The sequence below is a fragment of the Ylistrum balloti genome, unplaced genomic scaffold (genome assembly GCF_031769215.1).
Source record: "Ylistrum balloti isolate Yb309-2 unplaced genomic scaffold, AGI_CSIRO_Ybal_v1 Utg370208, whole genome shotgun sequence".
Taxonomy (NCBI): Eukaryota; Metazoa; Mollusca; class Bivalvia; order Pectinida; family Pectinidae; genus Ylistrum; species Ylistrum balloti.
In genome coordinates, this window is record NW_026782179.1 from 1100596 (window position 1) to 1120985 (window position 20390).

Here is a 20390-nt window from a genome sequence, read left to right on the forward strand (position 1 = left end):
TTCCAGTAGCTGGTGGCAACATTATTGACCATCATGCTGGAGGCCAGCCGAACATCATTCAGAAAACTTGGGTGAAGCTCAAACTCGAGGACACAACCACGACAGCAAAGAACTTCTCGTGATGTCTCCGACATTCGTAATACAACTTGTATTTGTCCGGTTATCTACCGATAATTTGATCGCGGTCCGAATCCTATCATGGTAACTATAACAAATTGTGAGCTTCAAAGAGCTGTCAAATCAAACATCTGTTTCTTAAATTTGAACATATTTGTAAAAAATAAACCTCTGATACTGAGGATTTTAAAAAATGCCCTCTTAAATTGTTTGCAAAGTGTCGTTTATAAGAAAATATATCCTAGTCACAATTAATCGGTTGTATGCTATCGAACAATACCATACAGCTGTCACCATCGTTAATAAAACATCTCCATTCGTCTTTATGTTTTAAAACTAAAGCATTATATAACGTTCAACCTTGAATATATCTTTCTTAATCTTTTTATAGTTTCTGTCGGCTACTCTTGTTTATTTAGAACTCGTCATTTTGCGCTTAAATGTTCTTCAAAAACTATTTTATTGATGTAACTTAAATTGATACCTAATTACGTCCGAGATGCTTATCGCTCCCTAATCAGTTAAATGTCCATTCAACTTACAACAGCAATGCAATTAACACCAATATCATTACACAAAGTGTGTTAATTTTTATATAACTAATTGATATGAACAACCAATGGAGAATCTCCTATGCTATTATTTAAACGTGAACAGTTGTATTGTATGTACAATTAATGAAATCATTTGACGCCAAGTATCTCAACGGTATCTCCATCATAATTTGATAGTTTAATATGGGGACAAATTGTAAAAAGACACGCGACAGCCCATGTATGATACCAGTTGCACGCTTTTTTGTTGACATCGGGTCACGGAAATTGATCCATAACCGAGTTTAAACTAAAACTTAAGTTTTCTCTGTGCAGTCAGACATTTACTGGATAATTTGAATCTCTAAAATAGTCGCTCTATAACATAACTTGATTAATCAAATTATGTCGTTTCCAAATTTGGAATAACACAATGAAACTATAATGTTCCGAAATATCGTTACTTATCTTGATATAAAAACAACACAGATAAAACATGGAAGATAAACCTTTAGTTGTTACTATCGTGTATATATGTTAGGTACACGTGTTTTAATCACACTTATATGTAATCATATATACCATATTAAAGAAAGCGAAGTCTCCGATTACAACTGCCAAGGACGCAGAAATATTTCGTCTAGTTAACAAAGATCCAAATCGTCACGTGACCTCTTATGTTTCATTTGAAGTAGAAGGTTCACTGAAACATTGATATAAAATGACAAATATCACCATTATACTATAAAAATATTGTATAAAAGAATCTCTTTGATATTCTTTATTTGTTTTAGAACTTTTAATCTTATTAGGTAAAACAAAGTATTTTCTTCATTTCTTTTTTCTTGTTTCATTTTTTCGAACAAAAGTGAATATAGCAAACACAAAATCCATATATAAAGATAATGCGAAAATAGAAACAATGATTACAGATGTTATATGATTCTGCTGAGATCTATTCCTACTCGAACAACGTAACTCATCGTGAAAGTTGTTATGAGAGAAAATGAAGTTAGGCACTAGCAAATGATTGACTGGTGGCGGACAATGGTAAAATGCTTCCTTATGATAAATTTATTACCCTTTATGCGTTCAACAACATTGTATACCAGTCCCAGTGGTTTAAATATAAATATCTTCAGATAGTTGAAGGATGAGGCAAACAGTCTATGGTTATATCATCAAGTGTGTGAAACAATATATCTAAACGTGTTTAGTGTTGTAAAACAAAATTGATTAAAATGAATGTGTTTACCAGACAAATCAGTTCAACTCAGTGAATAGAATTTATTATTAATGCGAACAGGTACACACCATCCACTTTTCTTTTTAAAAAAATACAGGTTCTACCTAACACCCGTCGCCTCTTGATCGTTCGCGCGACTGCCGCGCGCTAGCCACGTGGCGCGAGATCGTCATTTGAACATCATGAATGATATGGTGTGCACGGCTGATTTAACTACAGAAATTGATAGGACAAACACTGAGGTGAACAGGTATTGCTAGAATATGCGGCAGAGAGCTTTGTCACGCCGAGTATGAGAAGAGGATATCGTAGTAGTATTAAGCCAGTGACACAGTCACTCAACACAGAAACAAGACTGGGCTACTTTGTACGCAAATATGCTTTGTTTGTTTTCAAATCTGAAAATGATTCTGTATTACTTCCATAAAAATCCATTACAAACAAGAATGAATCAAACAAATAAAATGTATCTTTCCGTCCTTTTGCTTCACTGTTGACATTAAATTGAGATATATGTAATATATCTAGAGATACATAATTAGAATGCTTCATATAAGTAATGGTATATGTTAAGTGACGGTAGGTTAATTGCTAATGGAGTTAGTTTATCCATCTAAAGTAATGTCATTATATATATTTTACAATAGAGAGATTATGTGGATACTTACTGCACAACATAAAACAAGAAACAATCCATGATATTTGTTGGTGATTTAAGACTTATATGCCTCTCTAGCCGAATCCTATCTACATGATTCGATTCGTCAGTTGAGGGATTACAGATGTGTGTTCATAATTGTCAGTTGATGAAAATTATATATCTATATACGTAAGATAATTGTATATATTTATCAAAACTTGGTGAGGATGAAATCCTATTTTCACGAGAGTATTGTAGAACATTGAAACAACAACAAACAAAAATAGATTTCGGATAGTTGCACGCTGAAGAATATACACAAAATACCTGAAATTCTTTAAAAATCGATAAATATTGAAAATTACGAAATTTATTAATTTTAGTGCAAGTGCGCCAACTCTTCTGGTGTGGGACATATATTTTTATTGGTTTGGATTTTTCTCCTTTTCTCAATAGACTTTTTCAGGTTTTAGCAATTCAGGCCCTCAACATTTATTGACGAGTCCTAGGAGGTCGAAATTTTAGTTCATTGTTTGTCTCTACTGTATCTCATTTTAATTTGTATTAAAAGGTGTTATTCACCTCTGTGTCTTTGTTTGCAATCTTCTCCTTTTCCTCATTATTTTCTTTTGAAAGATAATATTCACTCGTGTCTTTTATACAATACTTCTATCTATAACACTATAGCTTAACTACTCTACCCAAAACTACTGGAACTCTAAATTTTATTATTAGCACCATATTCCGGAACACTTGTTTTATTCTCCTAGTATTTCGTCACGAGTATATGTGTAAATATTTCTGTTGACCATACTCTGTCCTAGTTTTATTGAATGTGAGTTTGCATTATGCTCACATGTTGGTAAGTCATTATTTTTTAATATGTCATAAAAAAACCCAGGTCGATGCGTTAAGCTTACCACACGTATAAAACATGATAATTCTCTCACAATTCTAAGGTTATCCACAGTGCTAAAGAGGGGCCCCGGGTATAAACATACTATTCTGATCGTAAACGTGAAAAGGAGGTCTTAATGAGTAATACATTCATTCAAACACTTTCCACGTGTTCATTATCGTCAAAAAATGAGAAAAATACGATCTAATTCAAAATCTCGTTCGGGATTATTTTTAATTTAATCTTACCCAGGAATCGAATGTTGGATAGGGACATTACGTAATATGCTAACGAAACCAGTTTTCGTATATTACAACAACAGCAAGAAATATTGGAATATCAATAAAATTAAATTGGGTAAAATATGAAGAAAAGACAGATTTGCACGAGACACTTGAAAACTTTATTATGGATGATATTTCCTTAAACAAAAATGCACAATGTAAAGATTAAAACTTGTTCATATTTTATTGAATTTTAGATTGTAAGAATGAATGATATTTCCTAAAAATATTGTATCAACTGTCTTGTTAAGTTTTTTCAAACAGTCAGAAAAAAACGTACTTTCATTTAAGTGTCACGTGACGTACAAAATAATAATTAGCAGACCATGACTCAACACTATATACGTCTCTATTATCAACATGTCAACAACAATAGAAGTGAGATTGCGTTATATAAATTCGGGGGGGGGGGGGGGGTTAGAAAAAAGGAAAATACGCAAATTGCATTTTTCTAAACGTCTCGTATTTATTATCACGACTAAATTTGTTTGTAATACTACAAATGACATTCTTTATTCTATTGAAGGGAGGGCAGTCAGTGAGACGGGTCAACGACAAGGGTGCTGACAGCCCCTCCAATTGAGGGGGAGGAGCCAATTAAATGGCACACGCGATCGGGATATTCTCTGACCAGTCCCTCTTCCGTACACGTGTGTCTGACGAGTGTAAACAGGAGTACATATTTTGTCGGGTAGGGTAAATAATAACAGGTATTGAAATATTTGTTCACCAGTGGCCAGTATAAGTATTGTTCTGTCGTTTTCAAACGCCCATCAAACAACAAGCTCACGACTTTGCACCGGCATATTTGATTTTATTATTTTTTTCAAACGTTATTGAATTCTTGTATAATGTATAATAAGTGGTCATGTAAATTTTATGATACTGATGAACTACAAAACAGAAGTCATAAAAAACTTGTAAATTGTTCATATCACAATGCTACGAATACTAATTACCATAAAAATATATAGAGTAAGAACATGTAATTGAAAGGTTTGTCTGTTAATTCATTACAAAGTATTACCAGGACTGGTGTACTCTACACATTCCAAACATTCATACATTTTTATAGATTACGAATCCATGGGTATCCAACGAAATGAAGGTAGACATTGACAACCTCATAGATTCGAGGTGCCATTATTGGTGAATATTTGAGAGATGTTCTTATTTTGTTTTCAGTTTTCGTACCTCCTTCTTCTGACATCCTTTGGCATATGTCATCACTTGCCATGGATTACCGATATGGTTTTGTAGATTGTAATCAGCCTTAGTTTGGTGCTACACAATTCATTTTAGTACATTGTCACTTTATGGAATTAGTACAATGATGAGTTAGCCCAACCCCAATGATTGTTAAGTAACTCATTTGATGCAGCAGTTTACAGTAGCACTGCTCAGGGAGTTACTTGTTGATATCATTTGTAGGCGAATACCACGGTTTGATAGAAGAGTTAAAACCATGCTACAGTTTCCATAATAATGATGATAACATGTCAAGCCACTTAAAAAAGACTAAAGGAGTGCCAACAGAATCTTTCTTGAAACCCGAATACGCAAAAATGAACTTCTTTGGCGTGAAACATTTCGTCAAAGGACGGCGTTAGGTAGAATACTGTTCAGGGTATTCTTAGCAAGGCTATTGTGATAATGTGATATTGGCGTTGGTCATTAGTTATATTACCTAATGTGTGACAAAGACATGCTTTTGACAATTCAATAGACAATGGCCCTTGTAGAAATGCTATGGTTTGTTTTTTTGACTTCACATTCTTATAGCTTCGCACATTTTGTTCTGGTGGAACGTTAGTGCTTTTTATCCCTTTATTCCAGCCCTGAACCCATCAAGCTAAAAATATAACTTCTGTTGTCCATGCAGGTAAATTGCACTATCGGTGTTTATACATAATTACGGTTTTGTCATATATTTTTTTCATAACTTGAAATGAGGTACAGCATAATGTAGTGTTTGGTAATTTAATACTCAATGCATCAAATTTCCTTCAATTTAAAACAACTTCTATGTGTATGTGTGTACATTGCTATTTAAATCACCACATTATTATTTAGATATAAATCATTTGAATCACACGTGAGAACGGATGATGACAGAACTACAGTATGGTGACCAACTGTTGTCAACAAGTATAATATGGGTATACAGTGTTCACTACTACAAACTGTCGTTTTAATTGGACAACGATTTGTTTTGGATTGACAGCCATTTTACCTTAGAAGGTCAACTCAACAAGCAGCTTCATTTCCTCATAAAAGCGTCCTTTTTTATATACCTCGGCCCAATACACACGATGTAAATAATTCAGAGATTTGTCTCCAACAACATAAACAACCAGACAGTATTGTTCTTTTGTAGAACATTCCATAACCACTTTATTTAACACAGAATTTACAAACAGCTTTCGAAAAAAGACTCGCACGGTTATGCTAGAGTACAGTTTATTATTTATTTTTAACAAGCAAGCCATATAGGATATTAAAAATCTGAAATAATTTAATTTGCGTCTTGAAGACAACTATTGATCATAACTGTGACTGTTTCAGCTTGAAGAATTAAATTGAATTATGTTAGACCCACTTACTGGAACACGACTGATAACGATCTGGTGTGGAAGCTCTCTTTTGTTCGTTAATTGTATCTTCAAAAATGAAGTACAGTAGCTAGCCACTATGAAATAATTTTGAAAAGATGATATTCTTTTTCTCAGCTTTCCTATGAATCGAAAGAGTATTTATATGTTTCTATGATACAAAAATAGAAATACAAAATTGAATTGCCGTGTCCATGTTAAAATTACACCAGCAGAAGTGACAATGTGCTCATCTGTCAACGTTTAAAAGGGAAGTACGCGCAACACGTTTTCCCAGGCTATCACATATACGCCTGACCTTCATAATTATATAAAAGATCATTTGTGTCACTCTTGAGCTACAGATGAATCTTGAATAAATGAATGATAAATATATAATACTGGCATACTTGACCATTCATTTTAGCGAGACATAGTAAGATAAATGTGTTGTCTAGCAGTCTGCTTGAAATCAAAGAGCGCTAACCTTACATTGGGTGTTAAGTTTTAAAATTACAAAATTGGATCAGATTAAAGAAGTAAAGAAAATTTTTGAATTTCAGTAAAACAGAAATCATATGAAAACGACAAATTCTTTAACACTCCCAGTCATGTACATCCCTGGTACTAATCATACATACTGAAATGCAGTAAGTAATAAAAAAAATAAGGACACTTATTAAACATGAGAATTTGTGTAAAAGGGTATCATACAATGACCAAAATATAGGTATTTTCAAAATACATACAAGTCATGGCAACAAATCCATGGCAGATTTGTGTTAATTCAAGATTTTTGGCGCAATGCTCTCATTTTTAGAAACAAAATACTTTATGTATTGCTGCTTTTTTTTTCTCTTTGCTTGTGTTTAGTGATAAAGCCAGTATTTTTACACAGTATTATTTCATATCTTGTAATTTATGTGTTAGTTTGAACCAGGAAAGATGTCATTCTCTTCTTTATGGTTTATAACATTGCTTACGTACACCTAGCAAAATAAAGTTTATCCTAATGAGAATAAAAGTAGCAATACTTCATTTGTGACGTGTTATGTCCTCGTAAAAATCTCAACACTTTAAAAACAGACCACCAAAACCAATTTGTTTGCAATTATATAGCATAAGATTTCAAGAGGCAATAATACAGACATGTGTTGGAGTAAAGCAGTACCATCCATGTTTTTAATTGGTAACAATTTATACAGTACGTCATTACCTGATTTATCTCTAAATCAATTTTTTTAAAATCCCTAATTAAGTTTCCCTTTGACCTTAGGGGTTTCCATAACATTAAAAACCCTTTAAAAAGATTGAAACATTTGATAATCATAATCGCCGGACACTTGTATATAGATCTAGTTAGGACATCGATACCAAACCATTCAAATAAAAAAAACCGTTGGCTAATGGATGTGTCATTCAAAAGTATGCATTACATCTAGTTGAAAAGTATTATCATTAAGAAAACAAAGTTAATATTTAAGAAAACAGCTGTGTCAGTTAACCAAATAACCATAAATCCTGCACTCTTGTGATACTATGAACGACTCGTGGGAACGTTACAGAGCGTGTGAGCGATGTACGAGCGAGAAAGATGATAGGTAGGCACGCATTGTTTGGGACACGAACGGACAATTACGAATCCTCCTTTCTGTAATATTTATCCGGTCTGATGGAAAATCAAGTGACAGTTTATGAAGATATTCACGCTTGTGTGAATACTAAGTCTGGTTCACAATACCTAACACGCCGTCCACACCGTCCTTAATTACCAATATCTATAGAATAGTTTTCTTTTGACTAAATTTATCTGTCATAGAACTTCATTATGGTTTTCATAACTATGACAATGCTGTCATTATACGCTAGATACAGATGGTGTACGCTTTCTGTGTCACTCTAGTATATCATGATTGATAGTGGAAAAGCACACTTTAACAAGGAAAGCTTGGCAAAATCGAAGTGAAAAACACTAATCTTTCTAAACTGGGTGTTGTCATTGATGGCCTATTTACAACTTTAATAATGAACAGAAAAACCTACATACAATTATATAATTTTCAACGCAACTATTTTGCGTAACACAACGGCCTGTCAGAGGTCAAAGTGCGTAAGATAAAGGTCTGTTATAGTTCAAAGTAGGTAAGATAACGGTCTGTCAGATATCAAAGCGGGTAAGATAACAGTCTGTCAGAGGTCAAAGTAGGTAACATAGCTGTCTGTCAGAGGTCAAAATAGGTAAGATAACGGCCTGTCAGAGGTCAAAGTGAGTAAGATAACGGCCTGTCAGAGGTCAAAGTGGGTAAGATAACGGTCTGTCAGATATCAAAGCGGGAAAGATAACAGTCTGTCAGAGGTCAAAGTAGGTAAGATAACGGTCTGTCAGAGGTCAAAGTGGGTAAGATAGCGGTCTGTCAGAGGTCAAAGTGGGTAAGATAACGGTCTGTCAGAGGTCAAAGTGGGTAAGATAGCGGTCTGTCAGAGGTCAAAGTGGGTAAGATAACGGTCTGTCAGAGGTCAAAGTGGGTAAGATAGCGGTCTGTCAGAGGTCAAAGTGGGTAAGATAACGGTCTGTCAGAGGTCAAAGTGGGTAAGATAACGGTCTGTCAGAGGTCAAAGTGGGTAAGATAGCGGTCTGTCAGAGGTCAAAGTGGGTAAGATAACGGTCTGTCAGAGGTCAAAGTGGGTAAGATAACGGTCTGTCAGAGGTCAAAGTGGGTAAGATAACGGTCTGTCAGAGGTCAAAGTAGATTCAAAACGAATCTGTTGGAGACTTAGAGACTAGTCAGATAACCCGAGAAATAAATAACGGTCTGTCAGAGGCCAAAATAGATACAAGATCAGCCTGTCAGGGACCAAATTAGGTAAAATTACAGTCTGCTTGAGACCAAAGAAGGATAACAATTTCCTGTCAAAAAGCAACGTAGGTACAATTGCACACTATCAGTAACCAAAGACTGAAGAAGAACGACCTTTTAGAAACATAGAGGAACAACAACGGCTAGAAACCAAAGTACATGTGGGTACAACGACGGCTTACCAGAGACTATAGAGTAAATGCAATCATCGCCTGTTAGCGGCAAAAGTAAATAAAAAAGCGACTTGTCAGAGACCAAAGTAGGTATGACAACGGCCTGTTAGAAACCAAAGTGTGTTCAATAACGGCCTGTCAGAAACCAAAGTAGGTATGAAAACGTCCTGTCAGAAACCAAAGTGTGTTCAATAACGGCCTGTAAGAAACCAAAGTGTATTCAAGAACGGCCTGTCAGAGACCAAGGTGTGTTCAATAACGGCCTGTCAGAAACCAAAGTGTGTTCAAAGACGGCCTGTCAGAGACCAAGGTGTGTTCAAGAACGGCCTGTCACAAACCAAAGTGTGTTCAAGGACGGCTTGTCACAAACCAAAGTATGTTCAAGAACGGCCTGTCAGAAACCGATATTGATAAAATTTCGGTCTGTCAACAGAACAGCGTAACCATTAGAGTTTACACGGAAACGCGAAAACTTTTGATTAATAACAAAACAAAGATTGTAAAGTGAGAAGTCTTCACAGTCTGGTCAATTGACTCAAAAATTAGTCCAAACCGTGTCATATTTGTAACTGAATTTTAATGAAGTGTTTTGAAACGGCAGGCATTTGCATTTTTTTCACACAGTATCTGCCTTTGGGAAAGTGTAATAACTACATCTAGGTAATTAACAGTATAAGACACAATAAGAGTATATATTTGTTTTTATAATTAGCGAATTTATTGCACTTAAAATTTATGAGCCATCAATGTTGCTTAAAAGCACCTTGAACTTCAAAATATTAGGTTTTCTTAACTTAAAAATTATAGAATAGAATACTGGTATGAATTAAATTATTCAAAAGTTAATTTTTCGTACATTGCCGTTATATATTCACATACAAAATATATCGTTCATCAAATTTGGCAAATTGTGAACATTTGTTACTATATAATATTATATAATACCTACTGCTGCAACTTGTGGTTTGAGAAAGGACATACGAATGCATAATAACATATAGTTTCTATCTAGGCATCTGCGTGACTAATGTGAAAAAAATTGTTTACAGATATGTTCAATAGCTGATGCTAAATCTTCATCCCGAGCAATTTAGTCCGAGGAGGAAAAAATACATAAATCCACGATTCTGAACAATGTAAGTATTAAATTTTCGTATATTTTTGTTTAATTGTCAAGTATTTTTAGACGAAAAAGTCACCGTTGAATGAGCTTTTTCTTGAAGCACAAATGGATTTTAACAATCATAATCTTTCATGATTTTATTGAAAATGGAGTATCCCCTCAACTTTTTACCATAATGGGTTAGTCTGTTTTGATATTGATTAAATATGAAATATTGATTTCAACTTCATTTCCCCTTAAACAGTATGGCAGTGTTATAGTTGTGAAGTGCATAGGAAATTGTTTAATTTATTTCTAAGTAACTGCTTTTGACTTTTTCAAATGTAAGTTGCATGAATTTGGACATCATTCAAGTTATGATTTTACAATGGGCCACGACGCCAGCTTTAAACGCCCCTCCATTTTAATGTGTGAAGTAAAGTCGTTGATATATAAGACTGAAATGCACATGCCATGTTTCAGTGCATTTGTACTAAACTACAATATATATTATCGATTTTGATACAGATTAGTGTTACATATTGTCTTTAAAGAACAAGAGTCAATATCTTGAACAATCGATAACATTAACAAAGCCTCAGTAACCATTATCTTCTTCGTTGCAATGTTTCAAACTGACGTTTGCACATTGCAGTCTGTATTTTGCCTTAATTGGTCAAGCAAATCTGTTGATTTCCAATGTCCAATCGAACACAAGGGAAAATATTACACTTCAAAGTTGGTCCTACACTTAATTACCCTGTTCTTAGTAATCATACCTTTGACCAAAAATAATGATAATAATAACATATCCGTAAGATAGATTTTTAAAGATTTTTGTATGTAATGATTACCAATAATTGTGACTGTACATGAATTCATAATTTGTTAAATTGTCATCTTATGTTGCATGCGTTGCAGTATGTAATGATTACCAATAATTGTGACTGTACATGAATTCATAATTTGTTAAATTGTCATCTTATGTTGCATGCGTTGCAGTATGTAATGATTACCAATAATTGTGACTGTACATGAATTCATAATTTGTTAAATTGTCATCTTATGTTGCATGCGTTGCAGTATGTAATGATTACCAATAATTGTGACTGTACATGAATTCATAATTTGTTAAATTGTCATCTTATGTTGCATGCGTTGCAGTATTTATCCTAATCAAAGCAAGTCAGTGTAATTTTACCTGTACCTCAAATGAATGTTATATGATACATACATGCAACCAAAAAGTAACATATCTGAAATAGACATAGTCTGGCGCGTGAGTGGCAGACGACCAACACACACCTGCCGTTAATCAGATTTCAAAGAGTAAGGAAGAAACTGTTTCGTCTCGTGCGGTTAAAGGGCACGAGACATCGCTTCACGACAAACACTAAGGTGACGCCTGAGTAGCGCATAGTAGGCCTACATAAAATAATGATATAAATACATATTTGATCAAGTAACACAAACGTGGTCCTACCACGAGGATTAGTGACAGGGTGTCTACTCATTTCATGGGTCGTCAGATAGCGGACACGGAAGTTGGAAACACAGTGTGATGCCATAAGAAAATGAAATTGATATGATTCAGGCTCATTGGCTCATTTCTTGACGTATCACGAAATCAAAATTAGCTTTGTGACTCCAAATGAATACGTTACATCGGTAAATATATATGCAATGGTATTTATACCAGCACGCGTGGACCAACTTAAACACCTGTCTCGCTTTCCGGTGTCATATTAAACACTGGATGGAGACTTTCCTGTAACAATATCTAAGTTGTTTTGATTTAGTCGATAACGTACATGGATAATAGAGTATAGCCAGACGAAGCGTTACCGGATATATATTGTTTTTAATGAATATACCGGATATGATTGTGTTCTCTCACTTTATCACCAGGAAGTTTCAGTCATCATGAAGCAGAAAGTAAACACTATTCGTTTGTGGGTTTTCACACAATTTTATAAAAATAAATTATGAAATATAAAAAAAAGATAGCAGACATTTAGCTGAGTCTATTCAGAGGTAAACGAGATTACATTTAAGTTCAGGATACATGTATTTTGTTGTCATAATTTGACAGACTATAGGGATTGGACAACAGGCATATCCAATGAGAGACCACTCCTTGCTATTATAAACAAATATACATATCAGTCAGATAATGAATTCAGTGCAGGGTATTGGGATGATACAGATATATTTGAGACAAAGTAAATGCTGCCACTTTAAGCAGTAATAAAATCACTTCATGATTATGACAAGAATCGGTCCGAAAGTCATGTTGGATGGTTTATTGTCCATGCATGCTCATCCTCTTGTGCTGAATTCATACATATAACAAACAGACCAAAAATTGCCAGAACGATACATGAAGGTGACATTTACTTATAAAGGACGTCCGATATCAGTATGGAATATCTTAATCATCTTAAGGATGGATTACATGGAGATGGAAATTATTTCTAGGAACCCCGAAGTGGCGAAATAAAACTAATATATAAAAAAAATGTCAACAAAAAATACCAACATGTCAACATAATCACCTTTCAAACTCAAATTCAACAACAAACAACAACAAAATACCAACATGTCAACATAATCACCTTCCAAACTCAAATTCAACAACAAACAACAACAAAATACCAACATGTCAACATAATCACCTTCCAAACTCAAATTCAACAACAAACAACAACAAAATACCAACATGTCAATATAATCACCTTCTAAACTCAAATTCAACAACAAACAACAACAAAATACCAACATGTCAACATAATCACCTTCCAAACTCAAATTCAATAAAACGAGGGCAAAATGTGAACAAAAGAAAGATTGAAGCGGAAAATTATGAAATGAAGTACGATGAAATATAACCAGGTGTTCCGGAAGAATAAGCGTCTTTTGATTCATCGACGACATCCGCCATGTAAACCTTAGTCAATCCAAGTAAGTAATGTCACGTTCTCAAAGTGAGAATAAGGTATATACGGAATAAAGAATAACAGGTAGATATGAAGACTTGAACATGTTAAGGCCACACCAATCTGTAACTAAGGCAACATCAATTTAACTTTTAGCTCTTTGAAATTTCTGAATCTCGAGCAGTTATATTGTATGAAAAATTGTGCTTGCGTGTAGTTTTCTCACCAACTGATCGCAACACAGTTACCATATAGACATGTCTGGTAATGACTGTCAAGACCGATTGCAAAGCTATAGATTTGACACAACTTTCTGTAGTTCATCATGCAACTTTCTGTAGTTCATCATATTCTACCGTATGTCTAGTAACTTTCATTGGTCAATATTTTCGCGGTTTTCTTTCCAAACGTTGATATTTCAACGAATAAAAAATTTGCTATCTTGATGGAAAAGAACACCTACACACACATGTCTCAGGATTTTACGGATGATATCTTCGCGATCACATAAATGTACAGCGAAACAGTGAAAATATCCCCGCGAAAATAACTAAGTGAAAATATCCCCGCGAAAATAACTATATATATATATAAAACTATATATGAGCAGGAAAATGTATTGGTCTCTTAATGAAAATCCAGTCCTCTCCACTCACCATTACTTTATTCTAAGTGCAGATTCTATCATGAAAAGCAGCTCCTCGTTAGCAGTTACGTCAGACAAATAACATGATAATAATATAGGTCGGAAAATGTTTTCATTAAGTTGATTAATATCGATGGCAATATTTTGTGTTAAATCAAAGAGAAGGTTGTATGTTTGGTGAATTGCAGTGATCTACAATGGAGAATGGAACATTTGGGCTTATGATTATTTATAATTGGAAATTGATATTTGGCTGTTTGCCGTGTTATATAGAAGAACAGGGCATGCTTGTTAAATTGAGGTGACCTATCCTTTAGAAGTAGGAAATGGTTATTGGTTTTGGAGCGTACAAACGGGATAAACAGCAATGATATAGTTGTTGAAGTTGTTGACAGGGACGTGTTATGAAGAAGAAGAAGAAGAAGAAGAAGAAGAAGAAGAAGAAGAAGAAGAAGAAAAAGAAGAAGAAGAAAGGGATATTTGTTCATGTGTATAGATATATTATTTAGAAAAAGGGATAACTGTTGGATTATATATACATATCATTTAGAAGAAGGCATGTGTTTCTGAGTTTAGGGACGCATTATTTAGAGGAAGAAAGGGATGTCAATTGGAATAAAGAACAGGGCATTTGTAGTTTGTGGTGACATAAAGAAGGACACATTTGTAGTTTGTGGTGACATATACAAGGGCACATTTGTAGTTTGTGGTGACATATACAAGGGCACATTTGTAGTTTGTGGTGACATATACAAGGGCACATTTGTAGTTTGTGGTGACATATACAAGGGCACATTTGTAGTTTGTGATGACATATACAAGGGCACATTTGTAGTTTGTGGTGACATATACAAGGGCACATTTGTAGTTTGTGCACATTTGTAGTTTGTGGTGACATATACAAGGGCACATTTGTAGTTTGTGATGACGTATAGAAGGGGCCATTTTTAATTCGTGGTGACATAGAGAAGGGGCCATTTGTAGTCCGTGGTGACATATAGAAGGGGACATTTCTGTAATTGGTTTGCCAGGTAAAACGACATATTCTTTGTAGTATAACTGAAAAGGACATGTGTTGTTTATTGTGATAAAATGAAGAAAATTTTGTTGCTATATCTTATGCGAAAGAAGTGGAGGATTTATTTGCGTACTTTGTTTACACATAATGGTAACGTTATAATGGGGACATAATTGATAGCACTTGAAACCAGACTACCTGTATTGTATATGCGTGACTGCAAGGCTTTTTGCCACGTGCCATGCATGTTTCATCGTAATAGATTCTATAGGAGGTGTGTAACGGTAACTCGCCTTTGTGTACTGAAGTGATGAACTGTTACAAATTAATGAAAAACAGACGTGTGTACAACAGTGGAATTCAAATGGTCGAACATAACCGATTGTTTGCCATTCTTTTCGTTAATATCCTTAAGTAACACGCTTACATGCTATGACATTGGCTGTGGAGTATAAAATGATCATTTCATGAAAATGACGTCACAATTTCGAAGATATCACGAATGAGTGGCTTTGTTTAATAGCATTTATAAATGGAAATTATCAAATTAACATTTAAAAAGTAGGATTAGGACCGAAAAGCTCGGAACAAATTGCTCGGAAATAAGTAGTGTATACATCTGGAATTGACATTAATGGCGATAAGCTATGATTGCATCGTACAAGACAGTTATCTTTGGGTCTATATTTACTATACTTAATGTACCGTGCAAGTAGTATGTTAATTGCCCGGATAAGCTTTTCCTAGTGTTAAACTACAAATAGGGGATTACTGCTGATATAGGAGATAGAATCCCTGCCGATACGTCATCACCAATATATTGTACCTGTCAACACCTCAGGTGCGACAAATAAGACAAAGACTATCTCAATTTTTCTCCATCATACCATTTCAACACTACCCCGAGTTCCTCTCCGATTTACTCATCCGTGTCGAAGAAGTCTGTCATCCTATTGTTCTTCTTCGCTATAATACGTCTGTATTTCAACTTACAGGTCTGAATAAAAAAATAAGTAAATACCGCATTACTTAGTGTCTGGTATGTGTCACTTTGCCCTTTCAACTTCGTGCTTCTTAAACAGTTTTAGCATCTTTTTGTGTATTAAAGTATACCAGATTACGAAAGGAAGAACAATGTATTGAAATTCAACATCAATCATTCAACGTTACGCTTCTGACCTTTCAATTATATATCTTTTTAAAGATTTAGGCAATGACAATGATATTGAAACCGAATAAATGAAGAATAAAAACGAATTTCAAAAGACATTTTCACTAAATATTATATTTGTTGTTTAGGTAATTAATTAGTCATATCACAAGGTTAGGAAGTTAGCTGCCTGTCAATATCTCACGAGATGAATTATTTCTTTGTTTTGGGTAATTCATTATATCTATTTCATCAATTATATCACAAATATAACCTTATCGTATCTCTTTGATGCCATGATGAAGTAATAATGTCATATTGGTGATGATGGTGACGAATGGAATGACATATTGATGTGTATCGTGATAATGATGAAATACTGATGTCATGATGATGATGATGATGATGATGATGATGATGATGATGATAATGATGATGATGATGATGATGTGTTATCCTTAATGTTTATGTGTGTGATATAGGATATTTACAAAAAAAATGAAAAAAAATACAAAGAATATTGTATTATGGACAAAACATGTTTTCGAAATTAATTGTTAGGTAGTGAAAACATGAACGGTATATGTCTTTTTAATAAATGATATCATCTTAGGCTCACTTAATGTAGAAAAAAATCATTTTGGATAACTCTTTTTGTATCACACGTTTGTTTACACAGTCGTTCTGTGAATCCCACTCTCTGCCTTTATAGAAGTCAATGCATTACAATGGCGGTTATTGGGTTTGAGTGGGACATTGAAAGGCGCTGCCCTCCGTCACATACAGGTAAGGGCAGGTGTAAAGATTGCAGATTACACTAAATAAAGAGAAATCTCACTTCCTTTTAATACTTACTAAATCGGGTTTTATGATAAAAAGAATTTAGGGACAGCGAGTGGTTTGTATGCCAACAGTTGGTGATCGGACAGGTGACTGACGAAGGCTTTTGAGGGCTGACGAAACGGTACACTTGGAAGTGATCGTTAGATTGACGATACAAACATGACCAGATAATTTATTCCAACACCACGAAGAGTCATTTTTGAGTTAGAACCAGGCAACTCCAATTAACTTCGAATTGTGGAATGATGTAAATAACAAATTAACCACATTCTAAGCAAATTTATGCGACTGGAAATCTACAGAATTGAAAGGAAATATTTTTTAATGTTCAATTAAGTTTTAGCTTAATTAACATCTCATGTGAGATTTAATATTAATTTAAACAAAACCGCTTTATATTGACTCCATGTTATCATGTACACATGTCTGTATATGAGAGTCTGTTTTGACAGTTTATGTCCTTAATCAGTGATAAAGTGATTTTCGACCTTTGTTTTCGTATGAACTCGAAAGGAATTTTGTGAGGCGATCATTTTTTTTAAGCTAAGTATTGTAAAATTTCTACTTGTAAATTGATAATTGATTAATCGATAGATATATTGTGGCTTTTGTGAGGCGATTACATCAGCTGGAAAGTTGTGACAGCATGACGGTATCATTTCACAAAAACAATTCCCAAAGCGACCGGATGTTTGTTTTTCAAGTTCAGATATCTATGTACATCTTGTATTATTTGATCATCTTATCCGGAAAGTTAATTCCTCTATCCTCCCAAGTATTTGTTTTATCCAACCTTCCCATCTATTTATTTTCATCCTCGGGTAGAATATAATCAATCCTTCCCCCCCCCCCCCCACACACACATATTTATTGCCTTTTTCCTCGTCCGGAATGTTTAATTGCCTTTCTTCCCACATGTTTAATTGCCTTCCTCAGACATGTTTATTTGCCTTTTCCTCCGTATGTGAATTGTCTTCCTCCCGCATGTTTAATTGCCTTTCTACCCACATGTTTAATTGCCTTTCTACCCACATGTTTAATTGCCTTTTCCCCCAACATGTTTAATTGCCTTTCTCCCAACATGTTTAATTGCCTTTTTCCCAACATGTTTAATTGCCTTTCTCCCAACATGTTTAATTGCCTTTTTCCCAACATGTTTAATTGCTTTTCTCCCAACATGTTTAATTGCCTTTTTCCAAACATGTTTAATTGCCTTTCTCTCAACATGTTTAATTGCCTTTTCCCCAACATGTTTAATTGCCTTTCTCCCAACATGTTTAATTGTCTTCCTCCCGCATGTTTAACTGCCTTTCTACCCACATGTTTAATTGCCTTTCTACCCACATGTTTAATTGCCTTTTTCCCAACATGTTTAATTGCCTTTCCCCCAACATGTTTAACTGCTTTTCTCCCAACATGTTTAATTGCCTTTTTCCCAACATGTTTAATTGCCTTTCTCCCAACATGTTTAATTGCCTTTTTCCCAACATGTTTAATTGCCTTTCTCCCAACATGTTTAATTGCCTTTTTCCCAACATGTTTAATTGCTTTTCTCCCAACATGTTTAATTGCCTTTTTCCAAACATGTTTAATTGCCTTTTCTCCAACATGTTTAATTGCCTTTCTCTCAACATGTTTAATTGCCTTTTCCCCAACATGTTTAATTGCCTTTCTCCCAACATGTTTAATTGCTTTTCTCCCAACATGTTTAATTGCCTTTCTCCCAACATGTTTAATTGCCTTTCTACCCACATGTTTAATTGCCTTTTCCCCAACATGTTTAATTGCCTTTCTCCCAACATGTTTAATTGCCTTTTTCCCAACATGTTTAATTGCCTTTCTCCCAACATGTTTAATTGCCTTTTTCCCAACATGTTTAATTGCTTTTCTCCCAACATGTTTAATTGCCTTTTTCCAAACATGTTTAATTGCCTTTTCCCCAACATGTTTAATTGCCTTTCTCCCAACATGTTTAATTGCCTTTCTCCCAACATGTTTAATTGCCTTTTTCCCAATATGTTTAATTGCTTTTCTCCCAACGTGTTTAATTGCCTTTCTCCCAACATGTTTAATTGCTTTTCTCCCAACATGTTTAATTGCCCTTTTCCAAACATGTTTAATTGCCTTTCTCCCCACATGTTTAATTGCCTTTTTCCCAACATGTTTAATTGCCTTTTCCCCAACATGTTTAATTGCCTTTTTCCCAACATGTTTAATTGCCTTTCTCCCAACATGTTTAATTGCCTTTCTCCCAACATGTTTAATTGCCTTTTCCCCAACATGTTTAATTGCCTTTCTCCCAACATGTTTAATTGCCTTTTTCCCAACATGTTTAATTGCCTTTCTCCCAACATGTTTAATTGCCTTTTTCCCAACATGTTTAATTGCTTTTCTCCCAACATGTTTAATTGCCTTTTTCCAAACATGTTTAATTGCCTTTTCCCCAACATGTTTAATTGCCTTTCTACCCACATGTTTAATTGCCTTTTCCCCAACATGTTTAATTGCCTTTCTCCCAACATGTTTAATTGCCTCTTTCCCAACATGTTTAATTGCCCTTTTCCCAACCAGTTTAATTGCCTTTTTCCCCAACATGTTTAATTGCCATGTTTAATTGCCCTTTCCCAACATGTTTAATTGCCTTTTCCCCAACATGTTTAATTGCCTTTCTCCCAACATGTTTAATTGCCCTTTTCCAAACATGTTTAATTGCCTTTCTCCCAACATGTTTAATTGCTTTTTTCCCAACATGTTTAATTGCCCTTTTCCAAACATGTTTAATTGCTTTTCTCCCAACATGTTTAATTGCCTTTTCCCCAACATGTTTAATTGCCTTTCTTCCAACAAGTTTAATTGCCTTTTCCCCAACATGTTTAATTGCCTTTCCCCCAACATGTTTAATTGCCTCTTTCCCAACATGTTTAATTGCTTTTCTCCCAACGTGTTTAATTGCCTTTTTCCAAACATGTTTAATTGCCTTTTCCCCAACAAACATGTTTAATTGCAACATGTTTTTGCCTTTTTCCCAACATGTTTAATTGCCTTTCTCCCAACATGTTTAATTGCCTTTTTCCCAACATGTTTAATTGCTTTTCTCCCAACATGTTTAATTGCCTTTTTCCAAACATGTTTAATTGCCTTTTCCCCAACATGTTTAATTGCCTTTCTCCCAACATGTTTAATTGCCCTTTTCCAAACATGTTTAATTGCCTTTCTCCCAACATGTTTAATTGCCCTTTTCCAAACATGTTTAATTGCCTTTCTCCCCACATGTTTAATTGCCTCTTTCCCAACATGTTTAATTGCTTTTCTCCCAACATGTTTAATTGCCTTTTTCCAAACATGTTTAATTGCC